This window comes from Phodopus roborovskii, unplaced genomic scaffold (assembly GCF_943737965.1).
Source record: "Phodopus roborovskii unplaced genomic scaffold, PHOROB, whole genome shotgun sequence".
NCBI classification, from domain to species: domain Eukaryota; kingdom Metazoa; phylum Chordata; class Mammalia; order Rodentia; family Cricetidae; genus Phodopus; species Phodopus roborovskii.
Genome location: NW_026126525.1, coordinates 37,528,379 through 37,539,431, shown reverse-complemented (window position 1 = coordinate 37,539,431; position 11,053 = coordinate 37,528,379). Strand labels below are relative to the sequence as shown.

The 11,053-nt window shown below is 35.9% G+C and overlaps 1 pseudogene; it reads left to right on the top strand.

Moving 5' to 3' along the window:
- The first annotated feature begins 630 nt into the window (after positions 1 to 630).
- On the top strand, positions 631 to 10,079 carry LOC127232143 (kelch repeat and BTB domain-containing protein 2-like; annotated as a pseudogene).
- The last annotated feature ends 974 nt before the right edge of the window (positions 10,080 to 11,053 follow it).

The following is an 11,053-nucleotide window of genomic DNA, read 5'->3' as shown; positions in this document are numbered from 1 at the left end:
CCTTACTGAGCATCTGATTTTTATGAAAATTCCCTAAAGTCAAAGGATTTAATATTTTCCAGCTCTAGTAACAAGAATTACTTTATTCATGGTGCAGCAACATGACACATTACCAGGAACTCTCATTTAACAGTAAGAGGACATTACTAGAGTCATATTCTATTTTTTCCAACTGGATTCTGTAACTTAGATATTTATGATGTTGACAATGTACAGCAGCTTTTGCAGTGTTGAGAGACAGCATGAAATCAATCACCATTCTTCAGCTTAGTACAAACCACAGGAACATTCTAATAGGAAATTGACAAATTCTATGTATGCTTCTTTTAAAGAATACATATATTAACTGAAGGTTAACTGAAAGTGAAACTCCATGATAAAGCTCCCATGAGATTGTCATCCATGATGAGTTGGCATGTCACTCACATTCCTACAAACAATCCCATAACCACCATATTATGAGAAAAACCAATAAAGTCATTGAGTCAGCAAGCTGGACTTAGGTGGCTTCCTTTAGTCTATCATTGGTCCCTTATATAAGGTCAACTGACATTTGTTTACATGTCTCTAGGGAAAGTGAATGAAACAGAGACCTAGTAATTTAATAATGCTCTGGGTAATTTGATAACCATGCCCATCAATGAAGCTTTCCCTGCTTATGAGGTTAGGATGTCATCCCTTCAAGTGACTTTCTGTTAAGAAACTGAAAAAACAGCAAAGAAAGAGAATAAACAGCCTGCAGTAACTGAGGAGGGGTTGTTTTAGTCTTAGTGACTGATGCAAAGCCCCTTTACCAATATATGGCATTTGATCATGCATTCAATGAGCAATATATCTTCTGTAGCTTGAAGTCATTTCTTTTTATGTCCACAGGGATATTTATACTCCCATATTATATATACTAAATCTGCTTTTGAACTAGAGGTAAAATTTTACACACATTCTTATTTAATTTCACTGTGCTTGGCTTTGAATAACTTTTCAACATGTCACAATAATTTTGAAACTTGATTCTCTAATCACTTCAGCAATGCATTTTGGTTGGGCTTATTTGCTCATTTGGTAAACAGTCTCAGATGTCTTCATCCAAATCTTGCATGCTAGTATTGATTATGACTGGGTCAATGACTAAGCACTTTTCAAAATCCCCAGGGCTTCCCAATATGACAAAAAGTCATAAATCACTGCTCTCTGGGATTTATTCAATCAGTCATGAAAAAAGTGTGCCTATGATTTTTTGATTACAAACTAATGGGATTACTGAAGTTACAGATGACCAAAAGGAAAAACATAATATTAGCTCATGAGTTTAAAACTTCTTTCTCTTTAAAAATATACTGTGTTGGTGTAATGGCAGAACTGATGACTTGAGTCAAAGCCTTGGAACATAGATTGTAGGACAGAAATGATTCAAGTTGCCCTCCAAGGATTACCGTGGTTGTCTCGAACCTTTTCTTTTCCTGTGGCATAGATTTTTTTGTTTGTTTGGTTTTTCTTTTGTTTCTTCATGCTTACCCATGTCAACTTTTTTCTAATTTATTCATCCCAAGACATTCCTTATAACATATATTCTTTAATATAAGACTAATCTAGTTCACTTGTGCATTTATGTGCTTCTGCCCTCTTCTACCAACATTATAGAACTAATGTAGATTTATTTTTAAGTAATATATCTATCAGTTCTGAAAAGATCAATCAAATCAGGGTCAACATAGTTTTATTATATTATGAATATATTTGTCCTCTTATGTTCCTTTCAGCTTATTTAAAGAAGATAACTGTTTATTATACTCTAGAAATTAGTGATGGATAATATTGAGAATCAACTTGATGGGGTTCAATGTCATCATTAACACAAATATGTCTGTGTATGTCTGTTAAAGATTAGCTAGAATATGTTAATTGATTTTTGGAGATGACCCTAAAATATGGGCAGTAAACTAAGTAATAATGACAGAGTTACCTGAGAATACACTTTCTCAGGTCTATACTTATTGTGGGAACAATGTGACCAAACGGTCCTTGTTCTGAGAATGGATTGCTTACCTGAAACTATGAACCAAAATACCACCTCCATTTTTTTAAAGAGCTGCTTTGATAAGGTGTTTTGTTACAACAGTGAAATTAATGGCTAAAATAGAAATCTTGAATTGTGTCTCCTGTGTTACTATAAGAATTAATAGTGCGCATGAAGTTTTTGCTGTTTCATATTTTTTTTTTGGTAAATAGACTTTATCCCCACACAATAGATCCAAATTATATTTTCCCCTCTATTCCTCTATTCTTCTCATGCCCTCCAATTCAGATGTATCTCCTCTCAGTCTCTCATTCAATAAACAAACAGACTTAAGAACAGAAGATTACATGCAACACAGGTATTATGTATATTTGATACTGTGTGACTGAATCTCCAGTGATAAGCAGTAATATAAGTCATGGAATGAATATCCAATTATGCAGCCCACAAAGTTGGAAAAGTTCTTTCTTTACCAACCCCACATCTGACAGGAGCTCATCTCCAAAATATACAAAGAACTCAAGGAGCTACTCAACAAAACACCAAATAATCCAATTAAAAAGTGGGGTACAGCATTCTCAATAGAGGAATATAAAATGCCTGAAAGACACATGAGAAAGTATGGTGCTTCCTCAGAACAATGGGAATAAGTCTAGCACATGATCCAGAAATTTCACTCTTAAGCATATAACCAAAAAATGAACATTCATGCAACAAAGACATCTGTTCAACTATGTTCATGGCAGCATTATTTGTAATATCCAAAACCTGGAAGCAACTTAAACGCCCCTTACCTGAAGAACTGATAAAGAAAATGTGGTGTAGTTACACAATGGAGTACTACTAAGCAGAAAAAAAAATGGAATCTTGAAATTCATAGGAAAATGGATGGAACTAAAAGAAATCACACTGAAAGAGGAAACCCAGTCACAAAACGTATAACATAGTATGCACGCACTCATATATGGATTTTAGACATAGTGCAAAGGATCACCAGCATATAATTCACACTGCCAGAGAAGCTAAGAAACAAGGAGGACCCTAATAATGACATACATGTTCCCTCATGGAAGGGGAAAGGGACAAGATCTCCTGAGCAAATTAAGAACAGGTGGGGGGTGGAGAAGAAGTTAGGAGTAAGAGAAGCAGAGAAGAGGAGAGGGGAAAACATGAGAGAGCAGGAAAATTGATTTCTGGGAAGAACAGAAAAGAACAAGAAAAGGTATACTATAATAGAGGGAGCCATTATAGGTTTAAAGAGAAATCTCACATGAGGGAATTGCCTAGAAACCTACAAGGGTGATCCCAACTACAACTTTAAGCAATAGTAGAGAGGCTACCTTAAATGCCTTTTCCTGATAATGATATTGATGACTAACATATATGCCATCCTAGAGCCCTCATCTAGTAGCTGATGGAAGCAGAAGCAGACAACCTAAGCTAAAGACTGAGCTGAACTTCTAGAATCCTGTTGCAAAGAGGCAAAGAGGGAGAAGAGATGAGTAAAGGGGCAAGACCAGCCTGGAGAAATCTAGAGAAATAGCTGACACGATTAAGGGGAAAACTCATGAACACCAGCCTGATATTTGGGAAACCAGCATAAGACCAACTCAGAGTCCCTGAATGTGGGTCTCAGTTAGGAGGCCTGAGAAGTATATGATACCCCTGACAATGGAACCAAGATGTATCCCTAGTGCAGAAATGCTTTCAGGAACCCATTCCCCATTGAGGGATACTCCCTTAACCAAGAGACATGGAACAGGGCCTAGGCCCTACCAAAGTCTGATTTGACAGACTTTGATTATCCCTCATGGAAGGCCTCATTCTCCCTGGGAAGTGGATGGGGGATGGGATGGTGGGCCTGTGAGGAGCATAGGAAGATGGGAGGGAGAACGAACTGGGATAGATATGTAAAATAAGAAAAATATTAAAACATTAAGAAGAAATATTACAAAAAGGTTGATATACCATATGTTACTTAATATACTGTGTTCTCAAAAGGCCAATGTGAGAGAAATGGAGAATGTATAAATGTACGATAGCTGTTAAAATAAACAAAAACAGACTTGTAAGTGGTAAAAATAAAATATAAGATACAAAAATAATTTAACTACATAGGACAAAACAAACAGAAAACACCAGAAGGAGCCAAGGAAGAGGCACAAGAAACTGATATAGATTAGCATAACCATCGATTTGTACCTTAAGGAATCCCATAAAAATACTAAACTGAAAGCCATAATATATAGCCATAGACCTGTTTAGGCTCTGTGAATGTTTCTAGTCTCTATAAGTTCATATGTGTGTATGTCCTTATTTAGAAGGCATTATTTTCTTGGAATCCTCCATTTCCTCTGAATATTACAGTCTTTCCAGCTCTTCCACTACAGGGTTAGCTGAATTGAATCCTTAGGGAAAGAATTTGATGGAGACATGCATTCTGAGTCTATTTCCAATTTCTCTCATTCTCTGCTTATTGTTTGACTCTGAGTTTCTGTTTTTCTTCCCATTTGCTGTAGGAGATGAGCGGAGCTGAGTTGAGCAAGGCACTGATCAGTATATCAATGTATCAAAATGTCATTAAGGGTCATTTCCGTGTCATGTTATTTTAGTAGAACAGGAGTATTCCTTTTTACTCCAAGTTACTAAGCTCTCTAGCCTCAGGTTATTGGTCACTCAAACAATATTAGATAAGGGTTCCATGATTTGGAGCAGGCCTTAAGTCAAATCTGATATTCATTGGTTACAATCACAGGCTTTGTGGCATTAATTCATATTTCTTATGGGCAAGCACCTCTGTAGATATGTGGATTTGTATCTGGGTTGGTGCTGTATGTTTCTCCTTGCAGATTACCTTTCTTTATAAAAGACACTATAATGTAGAGGTGAAAGCTCTATAAGGGTACCAGCTCAATATCTTCATGTTCAATAAGTTGACCAGGTGTTATCTTCAGTGATGGGGCCTTGCTATCAGTATGTGGAGAAAAACTGATAGTCTTTACAATAGCCTGGGTTGTTTTGGGATTCCCATGAGAGCTCTTTGGTCAACAATTCAATTAAATGTAACATTATCTGTAGTGATATATTATTTTTGATTTATTAAAGTTTGATTGGGAATTAAGAAAAACAAAGTCACAAGCTATGCAAATCACGCACATACCTTTATTCCCAGTACACACCTTTAGTCCAAGGACTCAGGAATTAGGATCTCTGCAAGTCCAAGGCCACCCAGATCTACACAAGAGTGAATCAGTATAAAAGAAAATTATAGCTCAAACCTTTAATCTAAATATTAGGGAAGAATATAAGACAGACACAAGGTCTCAGTAAATTCATTCATTCTCCAGCCACACTGAGGAGAAATCTGAGGCTTGGTGAGAGCTCATGGAGACAGTATCATCCCATTCAGCCTGAGGTAGAGGTAGGAAACGAGTGGCTAGCTGCTTTCCTTTTCTGATATTCAGCTTGAAGTTTGAACCACAATATCAGTCTCTGGGTCATTTATTTATTTGTGTTACAACAACCCGATGACTACAAGATGCATTTGGTGACAAGAGATGTCAAGGTAGAGTTGTGTCCCCACAAATATTTGCTGATTTCATTTAATTTCCTTCATGTGTGTAATAATTTCTGGAGTCTTCCATTGTATTATATTCCCATATGACTTCTTAAAGGGCCAATAATTACAAATGGGTCACCTTTTATTTCATTCCTCACACCCCTCATCACTCCACCTCCAAACTTGATTCTTTCAATCTATCTTTCCTGCATCCATTCAGAGCTATGTTGTATTCTACTTACCTTTCCTAGGGAAATCTATTTGTTACCCTGTTACTTACTCTGTACACAATCTGTATTTTTTGAGGGGGGGAGATTGTAGCTTGATTATCATTGATTTACTGCTAATGTCCACATATAAGTGAATACACATCATATTTATCTAAGTCACAATGACTTTTTTCCTAGTTCCATTCATTTGCCTACAGATTCCCTGATTTAATTCTTCTTACTGTCTGAGTAATATTCCATTCTGTAAATGTACCACATTTTCTTTATCCATTCATCTGTTGAAGGACATGTAAGTTCTTTCCAATTGGTAGATATTGTGAATACAATAGCAATGAAAATGGTTTATGAAGCATTTCTGTGATAAAATGAAATGTCCTTTAGGATTTTTCCCAAGGAATTGCCATACTGATTTCCATAATAGTTATACAAGCTTTCTCATCCAACAGCAATGGATGAGTATTTTTCTTACTGTACATCCTCACCTGCATGACATGTCATTTATTTTATTGATCTCAGCTATTCTAGTAGGTGTAAGATGAAATTTCAAAAACATTTTGTTTTTTATTCATTGATGACAAAATATGTTGAACATTTTCAAGTGTTTCTCAGACATTAGAGATTACAGAATTCTCTGTTCAGATCTGTACCACATTTGTATTTGGGTTATTTGTTTTGTGACATCTAAGATTTTTATTTCTTCATATATTTTGAATATTAGTCCTCTATCAGATTTAAAGTTATTACATTTTATCCAATTCTGCAAGATGCTGCTTTCTCTGAACAACAGTGCCTTTGCCATGCAAAAGCTTTTTAGTTTCATGAGGTACCAGTTATTAGTGAGCCTTTGAGTTTATTGGTGTCTCTTAGAGAAGTGTTGTTTCATTACCAGAATCTTTACCACAGCTTGGGCAACTACTCATAAAAGCTACATTCATAGAACTCCATGCCACACATTTTTATAGCTCCTCTAGAAATCTCCCCTTTTTACAGCATATATAACTTTGGAGAGAGGCCTTAAAGACATTGTGTAGTTTTGGTAGTTTCCAGAGTCATCAACAGTTTTTTTAAGATTCTTAAGTATTCTTTAAGTTTCCTTAGCTTCTTGAGTCTAATGAATTTCTTCCCTCTACACAGGAGGTGATGTTCCAATTTAAAATAAATAGCATAATACAGTGTGGTATAGAAAAGACAGAAATGTATTGCTAAGAAGGAAACAACTGTATTTGTCTTGAAAGAAATAGAAAGCAAGACAAAAAAGTTGAGTTCTTAAGGGGCTGAGGCCTTTGAAGAAGAAGTTATTGTAAAGATGAGCTGGACAATGCAGTTTTCCGTTGGATGTGATGTGATTTGGAATAGTATCTCCACAAGAACTTGATCAGTGGAAAAGTATGGAGAAGTGCTTACTAACATGAAGAATAATCTTTTATTCACATGTAAGAACTTAAAGCATAATTTGAATGCAGCTCCTATACTAAAAGTCCTTTATGAAAAGAGCTTCAGAGCATAGTAGCTGGTTTTATCTCAAGTGCTGAATATTAGCCTTATTAATTGTAATGGTGAAACCTCAGAATATACCTGTAAACCAAAATATGAAAACAATGTGTCAAAAAAATCAATTAAAATTGTTCTCTTCCCAAAGCATTTATAGTAAGCAAGAAACAGATTACCTTTATTGACACTAGCAGTTGGCATCTTCTTGGATTTGAAGCTAAGTGAATGATTTCCCCACTCTATTGCTTCATTTCACTTTGGCAAGAATCTCAATCAGGAGATGTAATTTCCTCTATAAATATAAGCTATTATATAAGAAAAAAGTTTAATATTCTATAAAGTAGTGTATAAGATTTTACTTTTTGTTCACATGTCAAATGATAAATTTCTCCAAAGCACTCACTCTAGGTGAATGAATATTTTGATTAACAGATTATTTTCTCTTCTACAATTATGTGTACATTTAAAAATACTTTAAGATTAAGACAAATGCATAGGCTAACATATTATGGATCTGTAGAAATATATCTGTCTCTTTAAAATAAATTGTTTCTGGGCACACCAAATAGGAAACTAATTGTTAATCTTTCTTGAGATGTTATGATATCTTGAGCTTAATTTTGTCCAATATTCATTTATTTTATCTTTAGCAAATTATTATTATAGCTAATTAGATTCCTACAATGGCTCAAAAGATCCTAGGATCAATAGATTTTTTTACTTAAAAATGAATTATCTTTCTTTTATCTCTTAGCATTACTTCTTTAGGAACTCCTATAAGGCAGTGATTGATGTAGGCCTTTACCCAGAGCTCAAGAGGCAGACACAGGTGGAACTTTGTGCGCTTGATGCTAGTCTTCTCTACTGAGCAAGTTCCAGGACAGGCTCCAAAGCTACAGAGAAACCATATCCAGAATAACAACAACAACAGGTAAAGTCATGTATTTTACTTGTGAACCCTGGGAAAACACTATGTAATGGGCTGATCCTCCTCTTTTTCACAGCTTCACAAACAGTTCTCTTTGTTTGTGAACTTATGCAGGGCTGAGGAGACAGCTCCATGAATAAAGTACTTTCTGTGCAAACATAGGGATCAAGTGTTTGAATCCTCAGAACCCACAGAAATAGGGGAGCCTTCGAGTAAGAATTGGCAAGCTTAGGCTTCAATGAGAGATTCTGCCTCAGTTAATAAATAGAAAGCATTTGAGGCAGATGCCAGTGTTAATTTTGCATTTTCAAATACAAATAAACATGTAAAACTCACATGAAAACACACATATAGATACATATTCCACATATATGTATATACATGAAAACTTTTTAAAGTTGTATGCATTTTTGCTATATTATGAGTTTGCAGTCTACTTTTGATATATAGATGTGGGCCACCCCTGAGATCAAACACAGTTGTAATTATATGAATTGAATATGTGGTGGAAATTTGAACCAAGAAAGACACCAAGTAAATGCATAATCAATGTGGATAAACAAGAGAAATATATTTTCCCCAGTTGTGTCTTCAAAAAAAATTTTTTGATAAAAATCTGAATCATTTTTTGTAGTATAGATGCTATAAACATGACACACTTTTTGAAATTTCTGTTTAGTTTCATCAGTGAATGGTTCATTTTACTATATTGTTTCTATTATTTTAGATATGGCATATTGTTAGCATCTTGTCTCTAAATATCCTATAACAACTTTCCTCCTCCCTTTATAGACATATATGTGCTTAATTCACAAGACCATAGCTTGTCTCTACATCTTTCTTGACCATCCATCTGATCTTCAATCTGGGATGACCTTGAGACTTGTTAAAACCAAAAGAATGTGACAGAAATCAGTCCTACATGAAGACCTTAAGGAGGTTGGATTGGGATTTTTCTACCTGCTGGAATAAAAGTCTATGAGAAGTTAGAAATCTGAAGAAAGGCTACAGACCACCTTCAGAACTGTGAATTGCTTTTACTGGTTTGTTTACAACAAAATACCTGGTTTCCAAAGACACCAATCCTCTTCATCTGCCCTCTTTGTTTTGCTAGGAAGGCTACATCTATGCTATTGGAGGATTTAGTGTTGGTTTAGAATTTAATTGAAGGACTGTAGAAAGATATGACACTGAGAAGGATGAGTGGACAATGGCGAGCCCTTTACCTTGTGTTTGGCAATGGAGTGCAGCAGTCATGGTCCATGACTGCATTTATGTGATGACATTAAACCTCATGTACTGTTACTTTCCGAGATCTGACTCGTGGGTAGAAATAGCCATGCAGCAGACTAGCAGGTCTTTTGCTTCAGCTGCAGCTTATGGCGATAAGATTGTCTATATCAGAGGGTTGCATATGGCCACCAATTCTGGCATAAGACTCTTCTCTGGCACTGTAGATGGGTCTTCAGTAACTGTGGAAATTTATGATGTGAATAAAAATGAATAGAAAATGGCAGCCAATATCCCCACTAAAAGGTACTTTGATCCCTGTGTTAGAGCTGTTGTGATCTCAAATTCTCTTTGTGTGTTTATGCAGAAAACCCACTTAAATGAATGAGCTAAATATGTCACCTACCATTATGATTTGGAACTTGATCGGTGCACTCTGCGGCAGCACATATCTGAAGGTGTACTGTGGGACTTAGGGAGAGATTTTCGATGCACTGTGGGAAAACTTTATACATCCTGTCTTGAAGAATCTCCGTGGAAGCCAACAACTTACCTTTTTTTTCACCAGGTGGAACAGAGGAGTTTGATATGGATGGAGAAATAGTTGGACTTCCCCCTGTATAGGGGAGTTGGAGGGTGTGCACATGTCAGACTTGTAATATCCTTTGCTAAACCAGAGGATATAAGAGGAATTAAGTATAAGTATATAAAAAAATCTATCTTTGATACATTTTATTTTTATGGCCTACTTAATATTTGTATCAGAATGATATATATATTATGTATGTGTGTCATACAGAAAGATATGCTTTTGTAATATGAAATAAGTTATTTGGTAATTGAGAAACTTTTATGTGTATCATTATTGCGGTTAAATAAGGATCAGGATAAACAAATAGGCCAAATAGATGTTTATTCAGGGAGAAATAACTTACAACCTAGACAGATGAACACCAGGAAATTCCACCCGATGCTCTCCTGTCCGAGTCCCACCAGCAAGAGAGCTTTTCCCGGCTTTTCCTCTGACCTCCTTCCACAGGTCACTTCTGCCCATGGCTCCACCCCCCAATGGGCGTGGTCAGTGCTACAGAAGGACTATCTCACTACAATTCCCCTTTTAGTCTAAAGAAAAGATTTAGGCTTAATACAAAACTATATACAAAACAGTGAATAACAAGTGTGCTCTAAGAAAAGGAAAATCAAGAACAAAATGACCTACATATCTAGTCCTAGGGTGAAGGCATAACGGAGTTTACAATAGAGTTGTCCTAAGCTGGAAAACTAAGTCTAGTACCTAATATATCTAACTAGGAAGAGAGAATAATAGTTGTGATAATTTAATCTTCAACCTCATCAAGACCTGAGAAGGAAAATAACAATACTAGAGTAGACAGGAAGTGAGGATGGACAACTTCCAAAAGGTGCAGCAAGGACAGAAACAGCAAGCCACCTGGAGAGTCACCCTAGGTCTCACAGCAACGTTGGTACACCCAGTTTTGGCTAAGGCCAAGAGAACTTGACAGACCACAACAACAGCAAAGAGGTAGAATGGCTGTCTTATCCTGACTTGGCATGGTCAAGCAGTCTTCTATATTTGT